Here is a 22,202-nt window from a genome sequence, read left to right as displayed (position 1 = left end):
ATAGTGTGGGTCACCCTGAGAACACTACGTTCAGGTATCTCAGGTGTGACACTCACACAAGGCTCTTCCCTAGGGAGCTGCAAGTGTGTAGGGTGTCCCTGGGTCTTAGAGACTTTAAGCAGCTAGCTCAGTGGCTGGGTGAGCATGTTCTTAAACATGCTTTGCTTCCCAGAGATGGGTCTCCCATGGGACCCTCCCTGCCGTAGTGGCTGCAACCATGAAGAAGTGTGTTGGACAGTTATCTGTAAGTTATGAAATATATGGCATGGTCTTAGATGATAAGTTTAGCTCCCCTTCTAGCCAACGTGCAACCTGGGGACAGGAATAACACTTTAGTTGGATTTTGTTTGCCCTAATTTTGTTTGTATGCATTTTCGTAGACTATTTACATGATGATATTTGTGTGCTTGTGAAGGGTACAGAAGCCATGCACATAATTAGGCTACATTCACTGTCCAGTGAGTCCCAGAGAATCTCTTGTCTCTCTCTCAACTTCTCCTCTCTCTTGACAGTCTTGAAACATGGATATGTCATCAAACCCAACTTTTATACAGGCATGAGTCAAACTCAGGTCTTGAGAAAGAAGCTTACCACACCATTGAGCTGTTTCCTCATACCCATCTATACATGTGTGTTTGTCCATCACCTACATACACCAGTCATGGTATGTGCTTATTTAGCATCAGTAGAACAAGTGAACAAATGAACCAGTGGATACCAGTGTGTGGCACGCTTATGCATGAGCATGGAATGGATACTGAAGTCAAAACATCAGATGCTAACTAGGGGTAGCTAAAATAATTACCATTGCAAAGTTGTCTGAAATGCACTATTGACAAACCTACTGCATTGGTTCATTGGTTTGTTGTGGGCTTTCTGGTGATTTGAATAGGACCAGCCCTCATCAAGTCATCCGAGGAGATGGGAGGTAGAGACAGGAGAGTCCTCAGGAGTCCAAAGGCTAGCTAGCCTGGCATCTTAAACAGAAAGGCATCAAGGAGACCCTGCCTCAATCAAAGGGGGGAGGTAAAGACTCACACCCAAGGTCATCCTCTGAGCTCTGCATGTTTAGATTGGTACATGTGTCCCCACGTTCGGGCCCAAGAATACACACACACACACACACACACACACACACACAGTACAAACTAAACCAATTATATGCTATTGAAAATTAAATGCAATAGCAAGTTATAAGCAAGTGTTTTAAGTACTCATGATTAGGTCTTTGCCACAGACACTGCTGCCCAGTGAAACTTAAAGAACCCATTAAGCTGTATTAGCGTGCATTTGCTGTCTAATTCTCTCTCCATGTCTTTCTTCTCCACATGAACTGTTTTTCCAAGGATCAGTTCCTTGAATATTTACAGTTTTGCTCTTTGCTCCCCTGCTGGGCAGGTGGGCAGGTCAAGCCACCCCTGCTGCTCAGTAGCACTTAGAAATCAGCAGCTTGGTGTTGACAAATTCATTTCACTATCCCTTAAGCATTTTAAAATTTAGCCAAATCTAGTGCTGAGGGGAAGCACAGTAACGCAATTCTGCACTGTCCACAAGGAGCTGGCCTCGTTCTTGCTGAGACTCTGTGCTTTGTGGGGCCTGTTTCAAATAATCCCACCTCCCTAGGAGGTGTGGCCTGTCCAGTAGTGATGCCCAGCAGGCAGCTAGGGCTCTGATTGGATTTTTCCAATCTTAACTAACAACATTTCATTCCCTTAAACAGTAAGGGATCAAAACCCTTAGGAATGATGGCCGCATATGAGATCTCCCTGTCCACGACACCTGCCCTGAAGTGAATGCGGAGCAGGTGATAAGCTGTTTGAGCTTCCAAACTGGGTGCCTTGGATGGACAGCCGGTATCCACAGAGCCCACCGATGACAGAAGAGCCACGCGACATAGGTAAGAATCTAAGCCTTCTGAAAGTTGATCCTCAGTGGAAAGTCAATGTTGTTTATATTGAGTGCTGGGCAGATGTAGCACGGAGTTTGTGCTACTCTCTTTAAGCTCTAGGTGGGCTGTGCTACCAGCCCAGGTTTCTTCAGATACACACACACACACACACACACACACACACACAACTTTCAACGTGCCTTACTGGCTCAATTTCTGGGTGCTTCTAATCTCACTCCACTAGTGTGCCCATCCCAAGTACATCCACTATTACTCTTAACCGAGTACCCTAAATCTGCCCTCAGCTTTGGCTGCCACCCCAGGCCCAGGCAGGGAAGTGCTGATGGCCATTCCACCCTAGATCTCACATGGCTGGTGGCCTTTTCTCCCTCCAAAGCATGTCGAACTCTCTTTCCTTCCTGCATCTTTTAGTGTGCCTGTAGGAACCTGGAAGTCCCACCTCTTTCCTTCAGCCCAGCAGAAGGAAATTACTTCTGATATTACTAAAATTAGCAAAAACAAAATAAACTAACAAAAGCTGGACATGTGATTCATTCTTTGAATTCCAGCAGAGTTAGGCCAAATCACTGTGAGTTCAAGGTCAGCCTGGTCCACCTAGAAATTTCTGGGTTACCCAGGACTATATTGCAAAACCCTATCTACAAAAGAAAACAAAAAACAAAAAACAAAAACCCCAATTTAAAAACAACAACAACAACAACAGAAAAACACTTTCAGTTTTAACAAGAAGTATTCCCAACTTAACCTAACTCAAAATCACCCAATAGTTAAGTTTGTTTTCAGAATAGCAAACGTCTAGGTATTTTTATACACAGAAAGGAAAGATTGAAGGGAAGTGGGGGTCAGCAAGTAACTGTGAGCAAATTTCTCCAGGTCTCAGTAGACAGCTTATTTGTAGCCTGTAACGAACGACATAGCTGTCTGCATAATGAGTATTGATTTTCTAGTTTAACTTTGGTATTGCCAAGGAAGAAAATAGGCACAGACGTTGCAAGCAGCCATAGGTATTTACTAGTCTGGTTCACAACGGCTCAATCCTGTATATAGGTCCCCTGATAAAGCCTGATTGGTGGAGTTCAAGGTTCACTTCCATTTGTCAATGTCTAAAATTGCAAAAACATTCAGTTACTATTGACCCAACTCCCCACATATGTAACAGAGCTCATGCCACTTTCCCCTTCTCTGGATGACTTAGAATTTCCCCAGAGAGTTAAAAAAAAAGGTGATAAACTTTACTATGTTGAGCTATGCGTATATGGACCACAGTGCAGTCTCCACCTAACCTGTTTTCCACCTAACCTGTTTTCCTGTCATATGTGATAGCGTCCCACTGGCTTCTCTCATTTGGTTGTCCTTCCTTCTAGCTCAGTGCCACCATTACCCCTTTATTCCATAATCCATGAACGTTCTCTATTAAAATACGAACCCAGTATAAAGCGCCGCACGCTGGAACTAAAGAAAGTCCCAGAATTGAAGAGGGAACTTGCAGAGGTCCCACCCTGTGTGGCTCACTACCCCCTGGGGGTTGCAGATCAGTTATCCTGTATATTAGATATTTGCAGTACAATGGTAGCAAACGTATGAAGTAGCAACGAAATAGGTTTATGGTTGAGAGTCACTACAATATGAAGAACTGTATAAAAATGTCCCACCACTAGGAAGCTTAAAAACCCTCCTGTTGAATAGCTAAGATCATTTTAATCTCTATAGGAAAACCTTCCAAAGTCTACATTACCCCCATGGCCTCTCTATTCTTAGTTCACTCCATCTCTAACTCTAATCGTTTCGTTAAGACCAATCCATAAAATTGGTACCACACTACACTGGAGCTTAAACTATCTCTCAAAAATGTCTGGGTATTAATTGGTGCATCTTTCTTTCCTTTCTTGACATCTTCCAGAGGCGCTGCAAACCTTCTTGCCTTTGTGAAGAGTCTCACGACTCCCCCATTGTTCTCCTGTCTCACTACAAGCTCTGTCCACCAGAAATTTCCTAATGTTGTGTTTCATACTGCCAGGCCAAACAATTGATTATGCACCGCCTCCTGTTTCCTCTATTTGATGTTCATTGCCCTCTAAAAATTCTTATGCAGTCCACATGGCCACAGTTCTGTCTGCTACATTTTTGATCATTGCTATAGCCTCTGGCATTACATTGGAAATATCAAGCATTATTTGTATCTGTTGAATAGTAATAGTCTGATGTCTGTTTATTTTATAAATGACTTTGTTTTCTTCCCAGAAGTGACTTAAAACGAGAGAAATCACACTCAGGTGATCCTGAACTCTTAGAATGGGAAAGTAGATGGAAAGAGGCCTTAGAAATCAGATCAGTAAAGCACTGGCTGCTCAGAAGGACTTATTCCCTAGTCCTACATATGGGCATTGTTTCCAAGGTGATGAACTTGAGAGAAAACAATGACACAAAGTGATATTGCTGTGTTGCTTGGTGACACTGTCACTGCAATTAGGGGTGGAACACACTGGAAGGCTCAAAGACTATCCCACCCATCGCCTGCAGATAAACGAACCTGAAACCTAGGAATGAGAAAGAACTCAGGCAGAGGCAGGTTCATGGGTGTGTAGCTTAGCCAGTAAGCAGAGCAGGGACATATGTTTGGCTTGTTCCTCTGCTGTTGTCATCTTGAAGATCTTCCTAGTTTCTCTAAAGCAAATTGTTACTGCACTAAGATCTGCAACTTACACAGCTATTTGTAACTATCTATTTGGAACATGTGAAAACTGAGTGGTCCTTGTGAGGGCTCTGGGGACAGCGTAGCAGCCAGACTGAGTCTCATCCTTTCTCAATACTATGACCTCACTACATGCCCCTGGAAATGGTCATCTAAGGAAAATAAGGCTTCAGTTAAAAAGACAAAAGATAGTGAAGAGCCTACAAGACCCAATAATCAGATGATCTTGAAAGCATTTGGCTCTCTCAGATATTCAAAGGGTAATATGACTGAGGGTTCACATAGGGCAAAGAGTCTTCCGTATAAATTCCAAAACATTACTATCTGAATTCTGCTATAAAAAGAAGGGGAATTCTATGTTTTCACTCAGGATATATAACAACTAAGCTATTGTGTTTGGTCCCAGATGAATACATATAAACACAGAAGAAACATCTCTGATGACTTTGGCAAATGAACAAATATTTATGTCTTTCCCCAAGGCCTAGCACACTTGAGCATGGGGTGTTTAATGGACTGTCTGTAAGCTTTTCTAGAGGAATGAATAGGCTCTGGTGATGGGATTGTCAGTAGTTATGTGAGACAGACACTTGTGGGCAAACTCCCACATTAGCATACTTTTAGAAGGTTGCAGCTCAAACTCTGAGTCCAAGCATACTTAGAAATAGACATGTCCATCCTCTCTGCCATGCAAGCTAAGCATGCCCAGCTCACGCCCATCACTTAACCCCTTTTGTAACGTGTACTCCATGACCTTGAACTCAAAATGTCCAGGAATATGTTTTGCATTATGGCCTTAAGTTGAACATGCACAGCAATGGACCTCAGTAACTGAGTATGCTTGGCCCACTCTTAAAGCGCATGAACTCCCAGGACAAGTCTCCATGTTCCTTTTGTTCAAGGACAGTGTTGTTTTGAAATTAATCAATGGTCTCTTTATGTGCTGTAGAATATTAAATAAATCCCGAGTTAATGATAAGTAAATGTAGTCTTACTTCTTTGTCATGGTTATTTTGGTTTTACTCAAGCCAAAGTACAAACCCATTGGTTGTTGTTGTTGTTGTTGTTTTACAAGATCACCACATATCAAACTATCCAAAAACCACTGCTTTCGATTACAAGATATTCCAGATTCCAGAAGCTTAAGAAAAAAGCCAAAATTTAAGGCCTAGAAAGAGTAAGAACTAATACAATAGAGAAAAATTAAACCATAAGAAAATGGGGGCGCTAGATGTATCGCCTGGCAGGGAAGAGGTCTCAGTGTTCCTGTGAAAGACTTGGGTTCAGTTCCCAGCACCCACTTTGGGTAGCTCACATCTGGCTGTCACTCCAACTGAAGGGCATCCAACACCCCTTCAGGTCTCTCAGGCACCCACATTCACACTCACATGCACACTTCACCTTATACCCAAACAATTAAAAAGTAATAAAATAACCTTTTTAAAGGAAATGAACGTATAAAATCTGTTTATTCACTAAAATTAAGGAAGACTGAAATCCAAATTTCACTTTTTTGAGGTGACAACTAAACATCAGAATCTGCTCCCCTTAGGCCATTTTTGTGGGATTGTCCAAAAATGTCCACAGATTCCATGATAGAGAGACAGAGAGAGGGTTGGGGTAGGGGATATCACTAGGTAATAAAGCCGGAGAACTTCTGAGATGGTGGGCTTTTTTTCCTGACCTGAAACAAAAGCTTAGCATCTTAAAACAAAGGCCTCGTGGGCCTTTTCTCCTTCTAGTAGACAGAGTCAACAAGTTCAAGACTGCATCAGGATATAATGATTGTAGGTCAATCAAGGTTGGATAAGGACATGTTTGTACAACAGTTGTGGCCAATCAGCTCTCCTGATCTTCAAAGTGACAAACCCTGAATTAGGGGAGGAAGACCTTTCAAGGACTTGAAAAGCCCCAGCCCTGGATTCAGCTTGCCCTCTGATTTGCAAAGGGTATTTTTCTCTGCATGTTTGTTCTCTCATCTCTGTCTATGTGTGTGTGATGTATGTATAGTGTGTGTGGTGTGTGTGTTTATGTGGGTATGTGATGTGTATGTGGTGTGTGTATGTGATGTGTGTATAGTTTATGTATGGTGTATGTAGTGAGTGTGTGTGATGTGTGTGTGTGTTTGTGTGTGTGTCTGTGTATGTGTGTGGTGTATATGTGCTGTGTGTGTGGATGTGGTATGTGTATGGATGTGAGTATGTGTGTGTGTTTTGTAACACCTAATAAAAGCCTGTCTTTATTAGCAAAAGAAGAAATAAAGTAGAGATAAAGGAGATATGGAAGGAAGAAAATGCACCCATTAATATCATAACACTACAAAGAGAGTTACTACTTCTGCCAAACTCATTAACATTCTGTAAGAAAACTTACAAAAGCACTTTGCACGTGTTAATTTAGTAATTGCAGTAGTCTGGAATGAGCGATTCTGCATAATTTACAGGATGAGGGAACTGGTGCACTGGAGGACTTTGGGAGTTTGATCACAATCACACAGCTAGGAAATAAGGTTGAGGTTCTTCCCAGGTCAAAATCTTAAGTACTATAGAGATTGTCTAAGTCTGTCCTCAAAGCTTCACGGGTGGAGGAGAGAGGTGCTCTCCACACCAGACTTGGTACATGAGAAGCACACCTAAAGTCTAAAGGGAAAGGACTCTGGCTCTGGCTTCTCTGAGGGCAATACCTTTATACAATTCCTTATTCCTCATCTAGTGTCCTGTCTCCACCCTGGACCTCCAACCAAGGTCTTTGCAGATCACCTGCCTTCTTAGTAAAAGAGGATGAGTTGGAGACCACAGACACTCCCCTCCTGTCACCCAGCCCTGTGGTTTGACACACTGCTTTTTCCCTAGTAGTCCTGTTCACAGCCCCATCCCTACCCCTAGCCTCAGGATCCATTCAAACACCTTTTGTTGATGAGGCCACAACAAAGAGAGCACTCCCAATCTGGCTCTGATCTAACTGACTCCAGTTAAGTTCCTTTCTTAAGACAGCCTGCCCTTTCTTAAGACAGCCAAATGCAACAAAGCATCATCAGCCTCCCCCAACGTGAGCCCGCCCCCTTGCCTGGACCAGCCCAGTAAGTGGTTAAAGGCTTAGCTCTTTCATTCCAACTTAGATGTAATGAACTCCTCCACATTTGGCAGCTAGCTCTCTGCAGCTCAGCTGAGCTCCTGACAGAGGTCTGTTTCATTTTGTTTACTTGTTCCCTGCGTTTAATGAATGTCACAGTAGATGAAACAAATGCGTTTCGAATACCAAAGGGAGGAGGCTGGTGAGCCGGCATTCTTTCCTGTATCAGCTCCATTCCTGGTTTGGGGGATGGCGGTGTTTGTTGTAAGACGTTCCGAAAACCGAGGAGGAGATGAGTGCAAGAATTCCCAGACCAGATGCTCAAGGTCTCATAACTAATTTGTTTGCAAGATACCTGCCATTGGCAGGTGATGCTGCCTTCCTCCTGCCTGCATGAGCATGTGTGATGAAATTTAATAAGAGCATCATTTTTGTAACTTGAGTGAGCACCTTTCACTGGCCTCTGTCAACAAGGAGGATGCTAGGCACTGTGGGTCTCCCAGCTGGGGGCTTGTCATTGGTGAATGCGATCTTAGGATGGATGCAATTTCTTTCCTGATGTTTTGTGTTTCACAGGAGAGATGCATGAACCCAAGCTCAGTTTCTCCAAATGGAGTCTGACATACATTTAAAGACATGGTCCTCAAAGATGATTTTTGGTTCTCTTAAGAACCAAGCTGCCTGCTGGGACTAGATGTCCCATGGAGGGGTGATTGGTATGCAAGGCTGGACTTCCCTTTTTCTGTAGAGGAGAGCTGGTAATGGGGCGGGCAGAGGTTCTGTAAGGGCAGGACTAAGAGGAGAGGAGGGAGGGGCTGCAATTGGGATGTAACATTTTATAAAAAATAAATTATGAAAAATTATGAATAAATAAATAAATAAATAAATAAATAAATAAATAAATAAATAAATAAGCAAGCTGCTGCTTTAGCCGGCTGATGAATGGCAAACACGGGATCCATGATCCATGTGTGTATCTGGAAAAGCAGCAGTGGATTGTATCAGGATCCCATTCCCCCCCCCCCCCCCCCCCCCCCCGGCCTAGGTCCTCTCACTTGTGTTGGCACTGCAATATCTCTTATTCTGTGTAATCGTTAATTAGGGGAGGGAGACCTTATTAATGCAATTTTATAAACGAGATGACTATGACCCCAAAGGGGGTGGCAATAATTTATACTACATTCTGTAGCTTAGAAATAGAGGCAGAAGTTAACCCATTAGGGTCTAGCTGCAAGGTTCACCCATCATTTCATGCACATTAGTTTTGCTAATTCCAATGATACAATAAAATGGCCCTGCAAAGAATTAACTGTGCGGTTATTTAATGAGATGAATGGCAGCTCATGAGTTCAATTCCCAACACCAGCAGCTCACAACTGCTGTCACTCAAGTTCCAGAGGATCTGAAACCATCACACGGACACATATACTGTCTCTGATACTCATAAAATAAAAATAAAATCCTAAGAAACATGAAGTTCCTCCATTAAAAAAATAGAGTGGCAAGTTATTGAGGAAGCTGCCTGACTCTGAATTCTGATTTCTGTATGTGCATGCATGAAACACATATGCATGCACATACATGAACACACACACATATGTGTGCATGAGAGGCAGGGAGGTGGAAGAGAGATTAGATCCATAATTCCCAATAAAGCTTGAGGAAAGGGACTGGAAGGTAACCACAATTAGAAGTTACGCTCTTGCTGAGGATTGGAGTTCAGGTCACAGTAGCCATGTTGGGTGGCCGTGCACAACCCCCCTGCAATTCGAGATCCAGAGTGATCTCTGCAGGTACCTGCACTCACACGGGCATTCCTACACAAAGATGAAAACACACACACACACACACACACACACACACACAATTAAAGGCAATTAAAGTGAGTATTTTTTAAAAGACCTCTGGGAAATGAAGAATCCTACTACCTCTTTTGATCTTGATCTTATTTCAAAGTACATCATGAATAGACATCGTCATTACAAAAACATTTCAGATAGATTCATATTCTAGGATGCTAATTTTATGAATAATGGGAAAATGTTTAAGTGCAAAAGCTATCAAATGGTTGTCTATGCTTATGACAACATTGACGAAACTTATGGTTAAGTTTCATCTATGCATTTGCACACCCTTATGATAGAATACTAGCACATGCCAAACCACTCCATTTTGCATATGTGCTTTGTTTGTTTTGTTCTGTTTGGTTTTGTGTTCAAGACAGGGTTCTCTGTGTAGACCTGGCTGTTCTGAAACTAGCATTGTTGAGCATCCTGGCCTCAAACTCATAGATATCTTCCTGCCTCTGGCGGGGGCAGTGCTGGGATTAAAGGTGTGCACCACCCACCACCACAGCCTGGTGCACAAGGCTTTATTTATAGGCTGAGCTTAAAATGTGAAATTGTTTTCCTACCTATAGCCTAGAAAAGAAATCACTATAATTTGAGTCAACAATCCTCCCAAGATGGTTGGGATGGAGGTATTTTTTTCTTCTTTATAGTTACTATGTTTACATTGTTCTAAATGTTATTGAATGTATATTGTAGGTAAGCACAGATATTAAAACTTCAACCAGCAACTACAAGCTGGCTATCTACAGGCTACACCTACAAACTCGCCTCCTCAGATTGGGACAGCCAAGTGATCAGCTGGGAAATCGTATAGGGTGGCAGACTCTTCAAAGTCTGGAGAATGTAAGCTTTTGCACTTCAAGCACGTTTCAGAGTTGTGCCCGTGGGGCTGGTCTGGGGAGTGCCTGGGAAGTAGAGTTTCCTATACAAAAATGCAAGAAAGAATCACTTCAGGTCCACAGTCTAAGAGCTGACATCTACAAACTTCCCCTTCTATTTCTCTCCAGGGAAACCCAGATGAGTAAGTTTTGATGCCTGGTTCTCCCACCCACTGGGAGCCTTGCCCTTCCCTGGTGCCCTCTGCTCCACTGCAATTCTGAACTCTGTCATGTAGCCTGTGAGGTTTTTCTTCTCCTGGGTAACCTTCTTTTGCCCCTGTTTTGAAATTAAATTCCATTTGTTCTGCTCATGTTGGCACAGAAATTGTCTCAAGTTAGTCTAATAAAACCATCACTAAAACAATTTTCTTGAGTAGTGTAATTATAGAGTTGGTAATTATGCTCCACTAAATGAATAGTGCCGGTTAGATTACATCCAGACAAGCACCGCATACCCCATCCTATTTTAATCACTCCTTAAATGCAATCCTGTTAGTGGGGGAAGGCATTTTACAGGGTAGTGGCAAGACCATCATACAGACTTCCATTAGATTATGTCACCTCTAAAGCTAGGACGAATTGACAGATACCATGCTATCCATTACATCACCTGTGGGGGGAGGAGCCACACTTGTGGGAGGGGCTTCCTTTGATGTGTGGGATCTGGGTCCCTCATCTGCTAGCTGTCAGATGACAATCTCTACCAAAGCTTTGCCTCGCCTTTTCACACCCTCTCTTCTGCGGAGACCTTTGACTTAGCAACTGTGGCCAAGCTTTTGCGTCTCTGTTGTTTGCTTTAGTATTGACTTCCATCCTGCATTTGAGACCTGCTAGCCTTCTCTGTGTCACCAAGACAGTTGTGATTCTTTGGAAGTAGAGACTATGCACATCCTGCAGGACCAGAAATGCTCTCTGCTGCCTGGAGCATCCACTCTAGTCAGCAAGGAGAGATTCACATTGTATTTTATATCCAAGCACCGGCCAATGGCCCATGGAAATTAATAAGACTTTGACCCATCTTCGTGGATGGAGCACTCCTAATGCTTGATGGTCAGCCGTTGGATGTTTAACATTGATACTGGCTTTAGTTGTATTCATTCTATTTAGTTGGCCCTGGGATCTCTATTTCATAGGCATGAAACTTACACTCAGGGAGCTAATATGAATTGCCCGTGTTCAATCAACTAGGAAATGCAGAGTAGCAATTAGAACTCATGCTTTCTCAAATCTTGGGAGCACACTAATGCTGAGCTGGTATAGCTATTTGCTGTCTCAGGTCTTGAGTCCATTCTTATTGCAACAGATCAAGACACCTTCTTATATCCCCGTACAAGTTAGCAAAGGTTCTCTGATAGGTCATGTTGTAAGAAATTATATGCTTGATCTAAGATTTGCATGATGCTTGTCAAAGCAAGAGTTTTTAACATATTATAGTTTGGGGTGAAGGGAACCCATGTCTCGAGAGAGAGCTGTGAGTTATAGAGTCAGAGAAGCAACAGTTGCTGTTTCCAGTCACATGCCAGTTGCTGGAGGAATGTGTACATGGCTTTAAAAGCAACACTAAGTCCCACAGTGTTGTATCTACCACTCCCCCACCACGAGGAGCAGTTGCCTCTTCATCGTTTCTTACTAGGCACTGAACACAGGGCCTCCTGTGTGTGTGTGTATGTGTGTGTGTGTGTGTGTGTGTGTGTGTGTGTGTGTGTGTAAGCCAGCACACAACCTTAGGTATTAATGCTACTCCTCAGGCAACCCCTATCTTTTTTGAGAGAGGGTCTCCAACCACCTTGCACCTCAGTGGTTCTTAACCTGTGGGCCATATCCCCTTTGGGGTTCAAGTTGCTTTTCACAGGGGTCTCCTAAGACCATCAGAAAACACATATATTTACATTATAACTCATAACTAGAAAAGCTACATCTATGAAGTAGAAACAAAAATAATTTTATTGGAGGTCACCACAACCTGAGGAAGTGTATTAAAAAGTTGTAGAATTAGTGTGATGGTTTGTATATGCTCGTCCCAGGGAGTGGCACTATTAGAAGGTGTGGCCTTGTTGGAGGAAGGGTGTCACTGTGGGCTTGGGCTTGGAGATCTTCCTCCTAGATGCCTGAGGATGCCCAGTCTGTTCCTGATGTCCTTTGGATAAAGATGTAGATCCCTCAACTCCTCCTGCACCATGCCTGCCTGGATGCTGCCATGCTTCTGCCTCGATGACAGTAGACTGAACCTCTGAACCTGTAAGCCAGGCCCAATTAAATGTTGCCATTTATAAGACTTGCCTTGATCATGGTTTCTGCTCATAGCAGTAAAACCCTACCTAAGACCATTAGGAAGGTTGAGAACCATTGCTCTACCTCACCAAGCAGACTAGGCTGACTAGTTACAGTCATCCTCAGAACTCACCTGTCTCCAGCTCCTCAGCACAAGAACTGCAAGCTTGCACCACCACTCCAGGCTTCTACAGGTGGGTTCTGGGGATAAAATTCCAACCTTCATGTTTGCAAGACAAATATTTTACTGACTGAGGTAGTTCCCTATCCCTATTTTTTAATCTATAAAATGAAATTAATTATGCACATTCCCTAATGTTTTAGGGAACTGTGTTTATATGTGTACGAAAATACGATAAGGCACATAAGAGCATCTTGTGAAGTGGAAAGGATTATAACAAATAAATTATTATCATCATGACTTAATCAGATCCAGAATAATCAGTGAATTGAGATTCGTTTCTGGAGGTTTTGATGTCTTATGTCATAGCAAGGAAAACTAGAGTTCTATTACATGAAGTATTATCTATATTTATGCATTGGACTCACTAAACCATGGCAGTCCTACGAGACAGGAGGCTCGAGCGGATGCTGCAAGCCCTCTTAGACGTTTGCATTTTCATCCTGCTTTCAATGTTCAGCCTTTCACTTCCCTCTTCAGTAAAAGAAACTGCTCTGTTCTTGGTTGATTGATTCTAGGAATTTGCTGAATATAGCTACGCTTTGACATATTTGCATTTTTAAATCTCGAAACATTCGTTCGGGTTTTTTAAAAAATGAGTTTGTTTTGAGGAAATGTACAACTTCTTGAACTAATGGCAAATGAAGTTAATAAAATTCATACCTGCTGTGGGCCATGATGATCAGAGATCAAAGGGGAAATAAATCAAAGGCTAAATTCCAAACGCTCTAACTGCTGCATGCCCCGTTCATTTCGGTAGAAATACTTTCTGCTTGGGATTAGAACGAAGAAGCAGAGAACAAATGCTTCTCCCTTTTAAGTTGTTTCCTGTCTTCTCTTTCAAAAACATGGGAGATTTGCATTGCCTCTGTCCTCCGCTATGGCCACACAGGCATCAGTGACTTGTTGGCAAAACTGGCCAAGTGTGGTATATGCATAATGTTACAGTGTTCATCTTCCTGGGAAAACGTGTCTAGCTGGTTTTCATTGTGTTTGCTGATGACTTGTTAACAACAATTACATTCTAAAATGAACTTGAAAAAATGATCATAAATGAAACCCAAAAATTTCAGGCATAGTTCTGCTCAGTTCTTTTACATACAACTCTGGTACTGGCTAGTGAGATAAAACCCCCTTGTCTAATGACACTCTCACTTAAAATACATCAGTGATTATTTTTAAAATAAGACAAACGCAGGACCTGGAGAAATGGCAGGTATAAGGGTGTGTTATGCAAACTTGGATATCAGAGTTCGGCTGGAATTTCTCCCTATAGTAAAAGGAGGTAACTGACTTAACAAAGTTGTACACTGACTTACATGTATGTACACACTCCCATTCAACACACACACACACACACACAAACACACACACAGAGACACACATACATATACTAAATATGTAATATTATAAAACCAACAATAATAATAATAACAATAACTAAAGTCACACACCAATAATAATAAAAACAACGATGATAGAAATTGAAATAAGTCACACATACATAAAATGATAATAATAATAATAACCTATCATGGCTCATGTTTGTAATCACAACACTTGGGAGGCAGCAAGTGGGGCATCATGACCTCAGTGCCCACCTCAGCTATATCGAAAGTGAAGTCTAGGATACAGGAGAGAGGTGGGGAGAGAAGAAAGGGGTGGGGGAGGAAGAAGAAGAAAGGGAGGGAAGGGAGGAAGGAGTAGATGGATAAAGAAAGTCTCAGAGATGAGGCATAAATTGAAAGTCTCATGATGTACACTGTAGTAGGCAGAAGGCTCGCTTACCAAGAAGCTTGGTTTAGCTTACTGTGCCAGGATGTGGTGTATGGGGTGAAGTCACAGAGTCAGGAGCTTCAAGCTCCTAGTCACATGTCCACAGTCAGAATGACAGCAAGCGCTCAGCTGCGTTCTCTCCTCCTTGAGTCCAGGACACAATGCAAGAAATGCTCCCAACCACAATTAAGATGGGTCTTCTCAGATCAGTGAGTATAAAATAATCCACCCCAGGCATGCCCAAGGGCTTATCTCCCAGCTAATTCTGTCAAGTTGACAATTACCACTAATCATCCCATGATCCTCTCTGTACTTTTTGTCCATGTAAAAACTGATAGTGTAAATTGATGAGCTGACAGGAGTCAACGGGAGTGGGGAGGAGGGCGAGGGGGGGCGAGGGCATAGGAATGACAGGGAGGAGCTCGATGCCTATTAGAGCATAGCGATTCACTGACTGTTGAAAGTGCCTAGTGGTTGAGGAGGGACAAAACTTGGTTTTATAGCTCGGATGGTGGGAAGGATGTTAGTCCCATTGTGAGAAATCAAGAATTAGGAATGCTCTTCCCTTTAGATGGAGAGAAACATCCAGTTAGAAAGATTCAACAGAAAGATTCCAGAGGTCCTCGATGGAGCATGGCTGAATATAAAGACGTGGAAGATTGGCTATTAAAATTGTATTTAGAGGCAGGAGGGCAATTAATTTCTAAATTATTAAAGCAGTCTGTATGATAGTGACAACAAAATGGCACTCGCCAGTTTTCCCTCCTACCTCTGTGTCACACAGGGAACTGATAAAGTTCTTAGAGTGGGGAGAAAAAAAACCTTGTCTGGTTTCTTTGTATTTGGATGCAAAGAGAGAACAGACTATGATTTAGTAGATTTAATCAACCTCCTCTGCTAAATCAGATAATTAAACCTCCTCCACCAGACTTCTATTCTCATCTACTTTGTACCTAAATTACTCAATTTGTGTAGCTACATTGATTAAATATCCAACTCCTCCACTTTGTGTGGGATACAACCGTTCAAGTCTGAAAGGCATTTTCCCAAAGAATTTCACTTGATTTAGAATTCTAGGAGCATGTAAAAATGAACCTTCATCAGCAGGGATTTATTTTATTAACACCATTTTTGCATGACTTTAATTCTGTTCTGGAAATTCTTGGTCAATCTTTAAAAAGCTGAATTTATTTTTTTTTTTAAATTAGAGAGGCTAATGACGTCAAGATTCTCTTTCATTTACTGATATCTGAGGGAATTTCCATCAACTGACAATGGAAGAAATTCTTATACTCAAGGTGAATTCTTTATTGTGTGATTAAAAACTAATCATGATTTAAATCTTAGAGTTTTAATCAGCAGACTATGATGCAAATATTCAGTATTTTTAATAAGTGTGAAATCTGCATGCTAAGAATACTATTGCTTCTCAAAGATTTATATATATATATATACTATATACAAGTATATGTATTTTATATAATGTAAATATACATATACACATACATGTTAGTGTAAGAAGCTAACACTTCTCTGTGAAAGGGGAAATATAGAGAGACACTTTGATTCATCCTTTGCTGGGGTTAGAGAGGAGGCTCAGTGGATAAAGCATTTGCCACACGAGCAGAAAGGCCTTGTTTGGATCTCCAGAACCCACATCAAGCTGAAGATGGTCGAGCACATCCAGGTGCTCCTATGCTGAGCTGCGAGGTAGAGAGAGGAAAATCCCAGAATGCCGTGGGACAGTTGGCCTGTTGTACTCGAAGATGAACAAAGTGGTCCTACTACAGGGGAACTGAGAACTTACACTCAAGGTTGACTACCCTTGACCTACACCCACAATTACAGCCCACACACGGTAACATGTCATCATATGTATATGTATACATATGTGTATGTGTGTGTACATGTATATACATGAAATAAGGGAGCTGTTGGTCTCCCTTGTTCTGTGTTGTATCCTAGTTTCCTCTCGAATTGCTGAAAGCATGAGATTTTGCACGTTTCTCAATGCTCATGGAGCTTAGAAAGAGATTCTGAATGCTAGTGACATTTTTACTTTTAATTTCTTAAGTTTCTTTAATATTGCATGGATGAATGAATGTATACCTGGAAAAGCCTATGTACAAATTGATGCAGTTGCCTTCAGCGACCAGAAGAGGGCACTGGATCCCCCTGGAGCTGGAGTTATAGGTAAGATGCTTGAAATGGATGCAAGTAACAAAACTCAGATCCTCTCTGCAAGACTAGCAGCAGGTCCTTACCACTAGGCAATTTCTCCAGTTCCCAAAAGCACTTTAAGAGCGAGTGGTGTGCTTCAAGACTCCTCCACTGAACCATTCTCCATTGCCTACTTTCCTTCCAACGGTTGTTCTCTGGGAGGCCCTCCTCCTGAACTACGTTGATGTTAGATTCCAAGTCAGCGATAGCAGGACATGGTAAACAGACATCACACACTGGCAAGAAGGACTTCTGTAACACAGCCTTGGCATTCGATACAAAAAGGTAGGATTAATGTTTTGAGAGTTAGGTTTAAATGAAAATTGTCTCTATGAAAATTTATTCTCTGTTGGATCTTGCAAGTTCTTGATAGAAAATAGATCCCTAAGAGTGTATGTTGTATATACAATTTGAATTGGAAGAAAATAGTAAACTGTGCAATATTCAGAAGCAATAATTGAGTTGGTGTCGGACAATACCTTTTCTGAGGTTCCCAGGCTATGTATGGAGAGAGGTATGACATGGGATTCTGTGTTATGCAATAGCAGAGTCCCACTTAGGGTTTTAAAGATGATCAGAGGCAACAATTTTCACCTTTGTTGTTTTCTTTTTATTTTTAAGATCTGCTAATTAATTAACTTTCTCATCTCAGCTTCCCCTCCCTCCTATCCAGCCAGTTCTGCCCCCATCTACCACTCCCCCTCTTCTCCTTATAAAAGGGGAGGCCTCCCATGGATATCAACCACCCTTGGCGATCAAGTTGCAGTAAGTCTAGGCTCATCTTCTCCTCTTGAGGCTAGAAAAGGCAGCCCACGTAGAGGAAAGGGTCCCAAAGGCAGGCTACAGAGTCTGAGACAGCCCTTGCTCCCACTGTTAGGAGTCCCAGCTGCACAACCGTTACATAAAGGGCCAGGGTCTGCCCCATGCATGCTGTCTGGCGGGTGGTTCAGTGTCTATGAACCCCGATGGAGCCAGGTTGGTTGATTCTGTAGGTTTTCTAGTGGTGTCCTTGACCCCTCTGGCTCGTTCATCCTTCCTCCCACTCTTCCACAGGATTCCCCAAGCTCTGTTTAATGCCTGCTTGTGGATATTTCTGCATCTGCTTCCATCACTTGCTCTGTGAAACATCTCTGGCGACAGTTTTGCTAGGCTCCTGTTTGCAGTTATAGCCAAATATCATTAATAGTGTCAGTGGCAGGTTCCCTCTCATGGAATGGGTCCCAAGATGCCCCAGTTAGTCCTTCCCTCAAACTCTGCTCCATCTTTTACCCCTGCACATCTTGTAGGAAGAACAAGGTTTTGTGGTTGGGCCAATGTCCTAATTCCTCCATCAGAAGTCTCGCCTGGTAACAGGAGATGGCTGGTTCAGGCTCCTTGTCCCCCATTGCTATGAGTCTGAGCTAGGGCCATCCGCATACTTTCCTAGCGGTTTCCATTGACCTAGGTTTTAGCTCATCTCATCCCAGAGATGCCCCTCCCCCAATTTAGTTGTTTCTCCTAGTACTCTTTCCCTCCACCCTCCCCCAACCTCCTCAATCTGTCCTCTCCCTCCACCCACCACAGATGTCTAATGTAGTTCTCCTCAGTGAGATTGATGTGCCCCCCCTTGGGCCTTCCTTGTTACTTAGCTGTTGCAGGATTGTCCCTGTCCAATTACATTAGGGCAGCAGGAGGCCTGTGATTGGACAGGGAAAAGAGAGGGGGCGCTAAGAGTTGTGGGAACAGGGATAGTCAGAGAGAGAGGGAGAGGGGAGAGAGAGAGAGAGAGAGAGAGAGAGAGAGAGAGAGAGAGAGAGAAGAGAAGAGAAGAGAAGAGAAGAGAAGAGAAGAGAAGAGAAGAGAAGAGAAGAGAAGAGAAGAGAAGAGAAGAGAAGAGAAGAGAAGAGAAGAGAAGAGAAGAGAAGAAGGGGAGATGGCAGTGGACACGTGGCCATGAACCAGTGTGGCTTTAACCAGCCAAAGGTAGTTATGATATCATAAAGTTGCAATTATCGGGATAAACCTTTTATTATTATCAATTGGCTCTGAAATTATTGTATTGACATCTTGTAAATTGGTAATTTATTGATACATAAATCTGGTTAATTACAAGCTTCAAGAGTTTTGCTTTAATTGGTTACTGGAATGTGGGACCACTGATGGAGGAGAGGGAACTAGTGGTTCCAGGGACAAGAAGGCCAGAAGCTGCAGGGGCTATCTGGAGAGAGTTGCTGGTGGCAAGCCCTCGGAGCTCAGTCTGGCCCCACTGGGGAGTTGGTGGGTTGAGAGAAGCAGGAGCGCAGAGAGTTGGCAGGTTCATTTTTAACATTTCCTGCAGCACTTAGCGTCTTTGGATTTGTGTATTATAGTGTGATTATCCTGTACTTTATGTCTAATATCCACTTATAAGTGAATACATATCATGTTTGTCTTTCTTTTTTTAAGATTTATTTATTTATTATATGTAAGTTCACTGTAGCTGTATGCAGACACACCAGAAGAGGGCATCAGATCTCATTACGTATGGTTGTGAGCCACCATATGGTTGCTGGGATTTGAACTCAGGACCTTTGGAAGAGTAGTCAGTGCTCTTAACCACTGAGCCATCTCTCCAGGCCTCCATGTTTGTCTTTCTGTGTCAGGGTTACCTCATTCAGGATGATATTTTCTAGGTTCATCCATACGCCTGAAAATTTTCTTGACACCCTTATTTTTAATAGCTGAGTAGTATTCTATTGCATAAATGAACCACATTTTCTTTGTCTCTTTTTTGATTGAGAGACATCTAGGTTGTTTTCAGTTTCTGGCTATTAAAGATAAAGCTACTATGAACATAGCTGAAAAGGTGTCCTTGTGGTACAGTGGAGCATTTTTTAGGTATATTTTCAGGAGTTGTGTAGCTGGGTCTTGAGGTAGATCTATTCCCAATTTTCTGAGAAGCCACCATATTGATTTCCAAAGTGCCTGTACAACTTTGCACTCCACCAGCAGTGGAGAAGTGTTTTCCTTGCTCTACGTCCTCACCAGCATGACCTGTTGCATGAGTTTTTCATCTTAGCCATTATGACATATGTTAAGATGGAATCTCAGAGTTGTTTTGATTTGTATTTCCCTGATGACTAAGGATGTTGACCATTTAAGTGCTTCTCAGACATTAGAGATTCATCTATTGAGAATTTTCTGTTCAAATATATATGCCACCACAATGTAAAAAAAAAGTCATAATTCCTTTTGTTTTTTTAAAGATGAAAGATTTGTCTCAAGTCCCCATAGCTCCTGAAAGTGCAGTTGCTCTCAGTTGAAAACTGTAACTTCTACCTCCCAGTCATTTGGATTTAAAGTCTTCCACCAGCTTCATCCTTTCCAGTAGCATCTCAGCTAGAGGTGCCTACTTTCTACACTTTGATCTGTTGTGAAGCTCTCTCTTCAATAGTCTTGATTCACTGCAAAAAGAAGTTTCTTTGATGAGAATTAGAGCTATACTTATCTGTGAGTATAAAGGTAAGTATTTAGAATGCAATTAGAAATCATTTTGGGTTAAGAAAACGACTGTCTTAGGCTGTCTTCTCAGGTCTGTGAAATCTCCAACCATGGAAATTATAGTATTAGATATGAATTATGCTCTATTGAGTGGGCCTCAAGTTCAAATAGACAGATGCTGGTTACCAGCAAGATAAAAACGACACTATTGTACTATTGGGGAGATTTTGCTGGTCCAATTAGTGTGATCCGTAGCCTTTATGATTAGGTAGCTGTACCAAGGGTTGCTCTTATTCAGAGCTTGAAAGCACCCCCTGCTACTATGAGAGCAAGTTCTCATGGAGGGGGCTTCCAGGTCAGTCCTAGCTTGACTCCTCCAGTTCTATATCTTAAGTCTGTCATGTCTTCAGCTGTAGAATTCTACTTTCAAGTGCTGGACGGGAACCAAAATTGATGACATACTGTTTTGGAAGACACTTGTATTCCTGTAAACAATAACTCTAGTGGAAGTTTCCCATGCTTGGCAATAATTTTTAAAATCAGAAAAATAAGCTATTATTTTTAAGTGCTCCAAAAGTAGCCTACAGCAGTGTGGTAGTCTGCTTCCTTGTGGGAAGTACTGAACTAACACAACATGCCGCATAAAATTCAGCTCCAAATGGACCGAAGACTTTAACAGAAAACAGGATACACCAAATCTAATAAAATAACTTTCTCTTTTATACAAAATAGTGTGGAATAGCCTCGAACTCATTGCACAGGAAACAACTTCATGAACAGAGCACCAAAAACTTGGGCACAAAGATCAATTCATAAAGGGGACTCTATGAAACTGAAAAGATTCTATAAGGCAAAGGATTCTGTCAAATGGACAAAATGGCAACTTATAGAATGGGGAAAGATTTTTCACCAACTCTTTGTCTGTCAGGGGCCTAATATCCAAAACACAAAAAAACTCAAGAAGCTAGACTTCAACATACCAAATAATCCAATTAAAATCTCTACTGAAGAGAGAGCTTCATGAATGATCAAAGTGTAGAAAGTAGCTACCTCTATCTGAAATGTTATCAGAGAGGATGAAGCTGGTGGAAGACCTTAAATCCAAATGCCTGGGAGGTAGAGGTTGCAGTTTTCAACTGAGATCAACTGCACTTTATTTTCTACTTGCAGGAGGCATGGGGACTTGAGACAACTCATTCATTAAAAAAGAAAAGGAATTTTTTTTACATTGTGGTGCTGGTTACTATCACGCCTTTCAACTCCATGATCTGTTCATGAAAATAACATATACTCACTATTTATTTGAATGTCAAGATTCTGAGATGAACAATTAGAATTTTATTAGTTTTTGTGCATACATCTACTTTTTATCTAAATGCTCTATTAGTTATTCTCACAAACTCACTAATAACAAGCATCTAAATATTGTACTAATGAATGTAAATTACCTTCTATTTCATTTTAACATCATAATCAATTGATATTTTGTTATAATTTGAGACACTGATATTTATGTCATGAATTGTATATTCATGTTCTTTACTTCATTTATTTTAAGGCTATTAGCTCTTTGCTTATTTTTAGTATATTAAAGAAATTATTTTTTCTCTGCACTGTTTGCTGTAAATATTCCTTCCAATCTGCTGTTGTGGTTTCAAATTTCTTTCATGATGACATTTTGCATACTAAGCTCAATGCTTTGAAGAAGCACAAATATTTCCCTTGGTCCTTGCCACTATCTCTTTTATATTCATAATACCCTTGTCTATATTTTAATATTATGTATCATTTCATCTGAAAATATTTGTCTGTATTTTTAATACATTTTAACACACCTAAAATTTATTTCAGCATGTTCTATAAGAGGAATACTAAGAACCCAGTTTCAAATATG

The 22,202-nt window shown here is 41.6% G+C and overlaps 1 long non-coding RNA gene across 1 annotated transcript in view; it reads left to right on the top strand.

Moving 5' to 3' along the window:
• Positions 1 to 22,202, top strand: part of LOC127664893 (uncharacterized) — a 57,754-nt gene that overhangs the window by 9,577 nt on the left and 25,975 nt on the right. The window contains exon 3 of the long non-coding RNA XR_007973268.1: positions 1,721 to 1,897. This is a non-coding gene — a long non-coding RNA (uncharacterized LOC127664893). The remainder of the gene's footprint in view (positions 1 to 1,720; positions 1,898 to 22,202) is intronic.

This window comes from Apodemus sylvaticus, chromosome 14, assembly GCF_947179515.1.
Source record: "Apodemus sylvaticus chromosome 14, mApoSyl1.1, whole genome shotgun sequence".
NCBI classification, from domain to species: Eukaryota; Metazoa; Chordata; class Mammalia; order Rodentia; family Muridae; genus Apodemus; species Apodemus sylvaticus.
Note: the sequence above shows the minus strand (reverse complement) of the source record. Positions and strands in the feature narration are given on the sequence as shown.